The sequence below is a fragment of the Miscanthus floridulus genome, chromosome 10 (assembly GCF_019320115.1).
Source record: "Miscanthus floridulus cultivar M001 chromosome 10, ASM1932011v1, whole genome shotgun sequence".
Classification (NCBI taxonomy): Eukaryota; Viridiplantae; Streptophyta; class Magnoliopsida; order Poales; family Poaceae; genus Miscanthus; species Miscanthus floridulus.
In genome coordinates this window covers 8,803,278-8,813,509 of record NC_089589.1, presented here as the reverse complement: position 1 = coordinate 8,813,509, position 10,232 = coordinate 8,803,278, and the positions used below count along the sequence as shown (strand labels likewise).

At 44.8% G+C, this 10,232-nt stretch overlaps 1 pseudogene; it reads left to right on the top strand.

Annotated features, from left to right (window-relative positions):
• The first annotated feature begins 2,049 nt into the window (after positions 1 to 2,049).
• On the top strand, positions 2,050 to 8,329 carry LOC136487609 (uncharacterized; annotated as a pseudogene).
• Positions 8,330 to 10,232: the final 1,903 nt, after the last annotated feature.

The window sequence follows — 10,232 nt, the reverse complement described above, 5'->3', positions numbered from 1 at the left end:
CCATACCCTTTCCCGATGGTTCTCTGGTGAGCTCGCCGGCCGGTGGGTCAGATCCAGGCTCCTCGGGGCCAGATCTGGCCTTCTCCTCCCCGGATCTGTGCCGACGCGTGCTTGGCTCGTTGGGGTTAGGGCGGTGGACGCGCGGATGCTGCTGCTTCTCCACTGCCGCTGCGGCATGGGACGGGCGGTCTTGTGGTTTGGCTTCCTGCGTCGCGGTGGACGGCGGCCGGCTGTCCGTCCGAGGCTTGTGGCGGCCGGATTGGCCCGGCCGCGGCTTGGGACGGCTGGCTCGATAGCTGGGCAGCAGTGGCCTGCTGCTGGCTGGCCGTCCCGTGGCCTTGGGCGGGTGCCATTGGCTCTGCTGCTAGGGTGTTCATCTGGGCTGGCGGCGTTGGCGCAGCACGCGTCACCTACCTTCTTGAAGGTGTCGTGCGAAGCTCTGTTTATCCTATGGATGAAAATCCTGCCTGTGCTTCTCCGAACGTTGTTGGCATCCGCGGATGTCATCCCCTTCTTGAAGGCTTCGTTTGGGGCACTCCAGCTGCCACAACTCTCTTACCCGCGCGTCGATCGTCGGTGTTGCTGCCTGCTCTGCTGTGCCTATCTGTGCTTCAACTCTATCTTCACATTGGTTTGTCCTTCGGTGTTTGTTGTTGCCGCTGTCGTTCGGTTCGTTGGCGGATGCTTTGCCGCTGTTGCTGCTTGGGTGGATGCTTGGCCACCTTGTCGCTTCGGTCTCCACGCTCATTCAGCTGCAGAGCGTGTGATGGTCCTCATTACGGATGCTTTGCCGTAATGGTCCTTTTCCGACGAATGCTTGGCCGCCGTGGTCGTTTCTCGTGCGGATGCTTTGCCGCTGTTGTCGTGCCGGCTCTCTTGGCTTCCTTGGTGGATGCTGGCTATCGCGGCTACACTACACCTTAGGCTACTAATGTGTTTTTGTCTTCATGTAATAGGCTCAGTCTGTTAGGGTTTGGTGGTGGGGGGCCCTGTGCTTTCTTGCTGTATCGTTTGTGCTTGTGGGATTGCGCTGGTAATTCTAGGATTACCGGCCAGTCCTTTGTAACAAAAAAAAAAACTCTGCTTCTGCTTTAATGAAATCCGTGCCTGAGGTACGTTCGAGAAAAAAAATTATAAGTCGCTTTAACTTTTTTGGTACATTCATTTTGCTACGTATCTAGTAGATATGGAGCGTGTTCGGCTGGCCATCTTCAGCTGGTTGGCTGGACTTTTTTTTTCTAGCCGGAGCAGTGTTTTTCTCTCACAAAAAATCAGTAAAAACAGTAAAAACCAGCATGAACAGTGGAATTTTTAGTCCAGCCGAACACTCCGATGATATATGTTTAGATACATAACAAAATAGATTAATCAAAAAAGTCAAAACGACTTATAATTTAGAACTGAGGAAGTACTATACAATACAAGGATAGAAAAAAAAAAATCTTTGTCACATATCATCTGAACTGAATGTAGTCTCATTTTTTATCTTAGCCTAGTAAAATAAAATTGAACTATGGAGAACCATGGAAGTGAGCAGGAGCTCAGAATTCATTCAGTTGAACCCAAGTACCCAACGCAAAGCAGTAGCAGTTTAAGATGAAGCTAGAAGAAAAAGAGTGCCCGGCCCGAGGGAGTGGGCTTAGTTGGGCCGACGCCGGGCCATAGCCCAATAGCCAGAAGTGGCCCGTGAGCTAAAAGCAGAACGGACCCCGGTTTCCCGTAACGGGAAACTGTTTTGTTCCCTCCTATTCTTGCCTGTAATGGAAACTACATTTCGTCTGTGCCTCTGACATGTGGGCCGTCCTTCCTTCTCACACAAACAGGAGACATCGTGTCTGTGCCTCTGTCGGGTGGGCCATGCCTCCTCCTCTACTGGTTGCTTGCTTGCTTGCTGAGTTGCTGTACGTAGTGTACATACATAGATGCTGTACAAAGACACCGACACACGCGTAACGCGGGGAGGACGGACGAGGCGGAGCAGTAAAAACAGCATTTGCTTTTTCTATCCACCAGGCCACCACTGCCTTTTCACCTTTCCTCCTCATCAAATCACATCACTGCTCCCTTCCCTTCTCTTCTCAGTTCTCACCGCGCAGGCTCAACAGAGGCCAGGCCAGAGAGGCAGAGCAGTTCACTTCATCCACGCCCTGCCTTCGCTTCGTCGCCGGCCTGTGAGTGCGAGCAAGAACCACTTCGATCGGCGTGGGCGAGGGTTTCGCTGCAGCGCGAGTGCGATCGCCGCCTTCCGTCCTCTTCCTTCTTGGAGCAGCGCGGCAGTGGGGCTTCAGCACGCCAAGCAAAGCAAAGCGATTTCTAGGTACGGACCGTACCACGAAACCCCAACCGCAGCATTTCCTTTCCCTTTGCTTCCCCCGCTTTGTTGCTTGCTTGATCCGACGAGCAGCACAACACCATAAAGCTAGTGCCTTTCGTCTAGTCCGCACGAGATAATCTCTCGGATCCTTTTCTGCTCTGGTTGTAATCATTATGCTTCTTGGATGTATTTGGGTCGAACTACTTCACTCTTTAGTAGAAAAGTAGCGGTCTCGCTCGATCGATCATGCGCCGCGCTTGTTACCCCGAGGATTGGATTGGTTCGTGTGCGTCCGCTGATGATTCGAGGGTAGGATTTCCCTCATACTCCTAGCCTTCAGCCATTGCAGATGCAGGGCATTGATTCTGAAAAATTCGTGAATAGAGCAGGGTTTTGTGGGCAGGGCCCATCACTCACTTCATTGATTTCGCATGTGTCATCTTTGCCCAATTACTAGTGCCATCATGTACAACTTGCTCAGTTCCTTCATTAATTTTGCCATGTGGTCCCACTATAATTTCTGTTGTGTTGGGAGAACTGGGCATTGTACTGAGAGGCATTGATTAAACTGCTGCGCATCATTTTGGTACTCATTTCCATGTACGAGTTCAGGGACTCGGTCTTCGTCTCTTGCTTTACCTCCATGTGCTAGTACATATCAACAGTCAGGAACCAGGGGTAGTCGAATTTGTTGGAGTTCATTACCAACCTTAACGACTCTGACCTTGTAATGTAGCTGCATACTACTCATCATTGAAATTCAGTTTGCATTATTATTATCATCACTAAATTGTGTAAAATGGGCCACTCCCAAAATATTTGTGCACCATGATATGAAATAGAAAGTCTCAGTAAAGGTCATCTGCTCACTTTGATATGTAGATGTACCTAATTATTTTGCCTTCTTTTCTGTTGTGATGAATCAGAGAAAACAAGTCTGAAAACTTACTGTTCAGCAAGTGAGATTTTTCTTGAACTGTAGTGTACAATAAGCTGAGTCAAATGATATGATAATACAAAATTGTAGTATCTGTATTTGCATTACAGTCATTTGATCTTTGCTTTCATGTTTAGAAAATAAGTAGTTGTGATTCCTGAACGACATTACCTCATGCATCAACCATGCTGTATCTAGTTGCATGTTTGATACACATCAGCTTGACAGTGCAGTATATTTATTCCTTTCCTTTTGTTTCTCATCTTGCTAGTATCAGTACAATGGTGGCGAGCAAATCCTCGTGGAGCCAGGTTGTAAAAAATACCAGGCCAACAAACCTGTCCATTCCCGCAAGAAACCTCAAACAGCAAGACCTTGGAGCTGTGATATTTGGTTGCACTAACAATACCATTGCAGAATGTCACTCACGACAACTTTTTGGTATGCTCTTGGTTTGTCTTCATCACAACAACTCTTCTCTAAGCTTTGTATTTACAAAACTGAGCTACCCCTTTAATGCATTTGGGCATATAAACTTGTTGAGGGATCCACTGACTTAGTTACCGTTTGTGTCATGTTTCAGGATTGCCAAAAGGACATATTTCGTATGTACGAAACATTAAGGAAGGACTACCTCTCTTCCTCTTCAATTATGATGATCGCAGATTGTATGGTATTTACGAAGCTGCAGGGAATGGCAAGTTCTGTCCTGAATCAAATGCATGGTCACATGATAGCAAGGGCAAAACAAGCTATCCTGCCCAGGTACAATCCCTGGTGTCTGTACTTTGAATGTCATCTTCTTTTTCACTCTCAGTAAAATGGCTTCTATATTCATGCCCTTTTATTTGTTTAGGTTGCAATGCGGGTAAGGGTGTGGTGTTTCCCGCTAGCAGAGAATCAGTTCAGAAATGCTATTATAGCCAATTACTATCAGAACACACCCGGCGTCCCTGGCCGGAAGCTCCATTTTTTCAAGTTTGAATTGGATCATGCTCAAACATGTGTTTTGATGGATATGTTTACTCCTTCTCCTTCTCCCCCCAACAATTTCTGGATGCCCCCTGCTGCAGCACCAGCTGATGATCATGGGAGAGAATTAGTGGTGTCACCTGGATGGGCACCAGAGTGTGAGGGGAACGATAACCTCAAATCAGAAAAGCTTGTAAAGTCATATGCAGACATAGTGAAGAAGAACAAATTCGAGGAAGTTGGGACACGAGATGTGGATGCGGAACATGCAAGCTCAGGTAATGAATCTTCTGGTTGCTTCGATGAACTGGATTGTCAATACACATCACCAGAGAGGGAGGACTATGCACTATCAGATAGGGTGGTTCCAGTGAAACAACAACAGTACCCTGATAAGCAGGGAAAAATTCTGAGCTTTGATCAGGTGTTACAAGGGTGCATGACTTTTCCTGGTCAGCAGTGGCATTCTGATTTTTATGCCAATGCTACTGAAACTGAAGATAATGATGCATATAGCTGCAAGTATGCCCAAGAAGTCTTAGATTATGATTTTTGTGCAATTCTGGATGGGAACTCTCATTTGCCAGAAACCTTAGATTCTGAAGTTGATAAGCTGTCCTTGGAGCATTCTTTGCTGGTCCAGTTATTGGACTCTGAATCATGCACAGAAGCTAAGGTCATAACTTTTAACTCAGCTGATATCGGCATCCCAAGTTATCATCCTTGTTTTGTGCTTCAGTTCATTCAGTCTAGCTAACATGCTTAGTTCTTGTCTATCTATTGCAAAATTTCTCACAAAATTTTGTTTGTCCAGCTGATTGATGTAGTTAAAGAGTTATCTGGATGAATAGAGGTGATGGAGAAGAAGCAGGTCTCTTCTTTATGCTATAACCTCATGAAATGCCTTGTATCTGTTATACTGAGCCATGCAATCTTAAATTTATGGAAATGTTATATGCCAAGAATAGATGTGTTGATAACTTAGCATGACAATGTAGGAACCAAGGAAATAGAGCAAGCAACATTATGTTGAGTAAATCTTTGTATATTATTATACTGATACTAAACTGCATGTGTGTAGGAGGGATAGCTAAATTTTGCACTCTGGAATGGCTAAATTTGTTATGTGGCACTAACAGGGAGAGTTCATATGATGCTTGTAGTGTTTTTGGTTGACGGCTACCTAAAGAAATGGAAGAAGCAAGGCAGGATGAAATGAAAAGATTTTTCCATTATGCTTCTAAATCAGTCTCGCATCTGCTTAGTTTCTAATCAATCTTTCAGCTAGGATCCTCTTTGATCGATTGTTCAATCTCACTCTTTCAATATGGAAGTAGAGAATAAGGATGCAATCCCAAAGTCTAGGAAAAACATCTCATTTCCTGGCAAAAAAGTTTTGGTGGTTAAATATAACTTATGTTCAAAATGCAGGCTTGGTCCAACAAAGAAGTCAAACATTTCCAAGGGGTGAATGAGAGGTTACTGAAAAAAATTGTTGAACTAAAGGGAACAGTTAAGACATTGAATTCTAAAATAGATCCTTTGACCCTAGATGATTCACTTAACCAGTTTGTAGAACAATGTTTGGGTTCAGAAGATGTCATTTATCTAGTTGGTGGTTTTGATGGCTTCTCATTTTTGCCATCACTAGACTCTTTTTCCCCTTCATTGGACGTACTAACACCTCAAACCAATGGCTGTTGGCAAGTCATATACCTCAACTGTTGCACTACAGGGCAAGATATTTGTTCTTGGTGGTGGTGATGGTGCTTGCTGGTTTGATACAGGTTACTACTTGGCTTCTAAGTTTAGTTCCCTCTTGAGCTCTCGTATTTCAATCGCTGTCCTGATTCTGCATTTATCTTTTGGATGAAGTTGACTGTTATGACCGAAGCCGTGATGATTGGTCCACATGCCCATCGTTGACTCGTGACAAGGGGAGCCTTGCTGGGGTTGGTGTCAATGGGAGAATCTATGCATTCGGTGGTGGAGATGGAACTGAGTGTTTCTCTGATGTTGAGATGTTTAATCCTACACATGGAAAGTGGATAAAGAATCAACCTATGCTGGAAAAGGTATCAGTTTCTACCATTCATTTGTTCTAGAATCTGAAAGCTTTTCTTCTCATACATTACTGAAGCACTTAGTAGAACATGCATAAATTTGCCTAAGACATGAACAGCTTGGGAAAATAATAACCATTTACTCATGGAAAACTCTGTAATTCTGCAGTGAAGAAAAACAGTTCCTGGTTCCATTTGAATTTGATGTACTGTCCTTTTTGGGAAAATATTTGCTTCTGACACAAATCTCCACATAATATGATAAAATCTTTAGCTACACTGACTTTGTCACACTGTTCTTCAGCGCTTTGCTCTAGCTGGTGTAGCACTAAATGGTGTGATTTATGCTGTTGGTGGCTTCAATGGTGTTCAATATCTGAGGTGCTGTACTTTTCCTGCCTGTACTTAGTACCTGATTGGTTTAGTTTTGATCTGGTGGAAGTACAACAGCTCATAAAACCTCCAAACATCTCAAAACAGTTAGTTAAACCTCATGTGGTGGCCTATGGTTTAGTGCAAATCTGAATAAACTGAATTATTTCATAAATGCTCATTAGTCTATTCTCTATTGCTATAATGGCGGTGATATTTGAAGTGAGAGGAACACAAGAAAACTATTGTGCTAACTTTCTGATGTGTATTGGCAGCTCTGCTGAAAGACTTGATCCTCGGGAGCCTAACTGGAAAATGCTGCCAAAGATGAGTGCAGGAAGGGGCTGTCATGCACTTACAGTGCTTAATGAGAAGATGTAAGTCACGTAACTCTTTCTTTTTATAAGATATGTAGGATGTTTCTTTTGAAAAATATGCTATATAATGTGTGCCCAGCAAATGAAAGGGGGTGTGCGCATCAGGGTGTATACTATCCCTTGTTGATGTAATTTGCCTTTGTATTTTGTTCCAGATTCTCGATTGGTGGATATGACACAGGGGCTAAAGCAATGGTGGAAACTGTTGAGGTGTATGAGCCAAGGATGCCATCATGGGTGATGGTTGAACCCATGAACTACAACAGAGGATACCATTCTTCAGCTGTGCTCGGTGGCTCAATATTCACCTTTGGCGGGGTGAAAGGTGAAGCAGATACAATCTTGGATGTGGTAAGTAGCAACGCCAAATGACAAATTTCTTATGGTGTCCATCTGGCTGTCAATAACTCAACTAAGCTAGAACCAAAAATCATAGATCCAAAATCTTGCATATAGCTGCCAGGACTTGATAGTGAGGTAGTCACTGAACTGCTATGTGTCAAGGGTCTGCCTGCATCAACTGCATATATTGAGTCTCGGCATGAAAGTGTACTGCATTTGAGATGAGCACATATTCTTGGGTCCTTAAGCACTTGTTTTTATTATTTTGCTTTCCTGTCCCTACTACATATACAATTTTGTTATCATGTCAGTGTCTAGTGCATTTCATCTGAACAAGAGCACATGAATTCTTTGGTTTCCTCAAGTAGCCTGTTTTGGTCGCTGTCATTTTTTTTCTGCATAATAATTGTCAAGTACGTGTCGTGGCTAACATTTAAACATTGGTATCATGGCGATTTGTCAGGTGGAACGCTACAAGGAAGGGTGTGGCTGGGTGACAACGGGGTTGAAGTCAATTGGCAGGAGATGCTACTGCTCAGCAATTGTTCTCTGAATGTAACTGCCTACAAAAGTATTGATATGGCGAGATAGTGTTACTTCTGAAAACCGAGTGAGAAGGAAACTGATATTAGGTAAAACTGAGGAGGCTCTTGAAGTCTTGCTTAGTCTGAACTGACAGCCAAGTGAGCGGGAAACGGATATATGTATTAGGTAAAACTTGGAAGGCTCTCGCTTAGCCTGAAGCCCTGAACTGACAGCAGTAGACATGATGGAGGCCTTCCTCCTCTTAGTTTCAAAATCGGAACTGTAAAACATTGAGTTGTTAGTGTTGTCTGTGTCGAATCTGTCGATGATGCAGCAACACAGGATGCCATGCATCATGCATGACAGAGTTGGTACTGAACTAGTGTAGAACGTGACTCCATTGATGAATATCCAGTAGCCCTGTGATGGCCATTTGATTTGGCTCTGTATGTTGAGCTTTGGCAAAGCAGCTTTGCTCTTTTGGTTCCAGCTAGTTACGACTAGAACTTACAGTTACTGAATAATGCGGTGGAATGCAGGATAAATGGAGATATTTACATATGAATACCCTGCTATTCTGGCCGGGACTGGCCCGCCCGGTTACAGAGTTGTGCCGTAACTGATGACACGGTAAATGAGATACAACAAAAACTAGCCGTCGGATCTACCATGAACACTACACATCGAATACGGAATGCCTGTTCGCTCTAAGAACTTGCGGCCTTGTCATTCAGGAAACACCTTCTTCAGTTAACTGAAACTGCACGAGTCCATTCAGTTTCAGCCTGACACAGCTGCAGCACTGCTGCTGGTAGCTGCTTTGTGTTTGGGGCCGGTCATAACTGCATTCAGCGATCACTCACACCAAGGCAGGGAGCAGGCAGCTAGTACTGCACGCACCAGACGTGTCTCCGTCTCATCTTTGTCATCCAAACGCCCGGCGGTTACAATGCAACATGTCTTGTGCGTGCATGCGCATCTGCTGCTTTCGTTGCGGAGAGGGGAGAGCCGTTTTGCTGCCCCCACTCACTCCCACGGTCCCACGTGCGCATATATAGGAGTATTATATACGCGGTGATCGGCAACCGGGCAGCCATTTCCATTGATGCATTGCATTGCTAATCAGTGGTAACCAAACCACGCCACCAGAACCACGATGCATCCTTATTTGCATGCTCCCTGCTGCATGCCTATCGGCCTCCTTCCATTGCCCATCAGAAACAGGTAATCATTGCAGTTCTAAATTCCGATGAGCATGATCCACATACATGTCCCGACCTCCATTCACAGCTCTATATATGCCGTTGATTCAGTTTATATCATTTTAAGCTTGCATTGTACGTCCATTTCCAGCCGTTGTGTGCAAGTGCCAAATCTGCCTCCTAAATTTCTGTATGAAAACGGTGAAATGTAGTAGTGAAATTATTAATGGTCAAATAGCAAAAAAAATTTTCTCTCCCTCCTTTTCGTTTATATTATATTTTATTATGAAAAAAAAAATCTACAATACCTGAAGCTGCTGGTTGTGCGTTAGCAAAACAGAATTGTTCTCCATCCTCCCTAACATGTGTTTTGTAGTTAGATTGTAGACGCAGGCACGATGCAATCCAGCGGAGAGAGGACTCCGTTCTTCGGTAATCCAGCACCTAACCCTTATGACTGACGGGCGGATCCATGTTGTAGTCACTGGGTGCGGCGCCGAAATACGAAATACTTTATAGCATATAATATATTTTTTTTCAGTATTCGCACCCCTCTGGCCCAAATACCTGCACCCACAGCCCAGCTGGAAAGAGCCCACAGCTGCTTGCAACTCGGCAGCCCAGCAGCCAGCAGCACATCCTGGCCGGTCGCCCAATTGCACGCAGCAGGCTTGCGGACGCTTCGACTGCACGCCTCCCCTCCTGCGGCCTTCTCTGTCGTTCGTCGCTCCGCCTTCTTGGCTTCTCCGAATCTGACGACCGCGGCTGGCCGTCGCAATCGCAAGGAGCACTGCAGCAGGGCGCAGCGCAGCGGCCAGCGGCCAGCGCCCAGGCAGCAAGCAGCAGCGCACGCCTCTCTCCTCTTCGTGTCCATCCTTTCACAGAGTAAGCAACTTCAAATATTCTTCGTTCTTTCATAGTTTCAGTTTCCATCAATTTGACCATCCAATGATTTTAATTTTGTGATTCCTGTCTTTTCTCTTGCTACTTTGTACAGATTGTAGGGTTATGATTTTTTTGTTCTTTCTATGCTAGGAAAATCATGGAAAGGTTTTTGAAAAGAAAAGCACTAGATATTAACTGGGAAGAGGAGATCAAATATAATCCAGGCTTAAGAAACGAAATTGA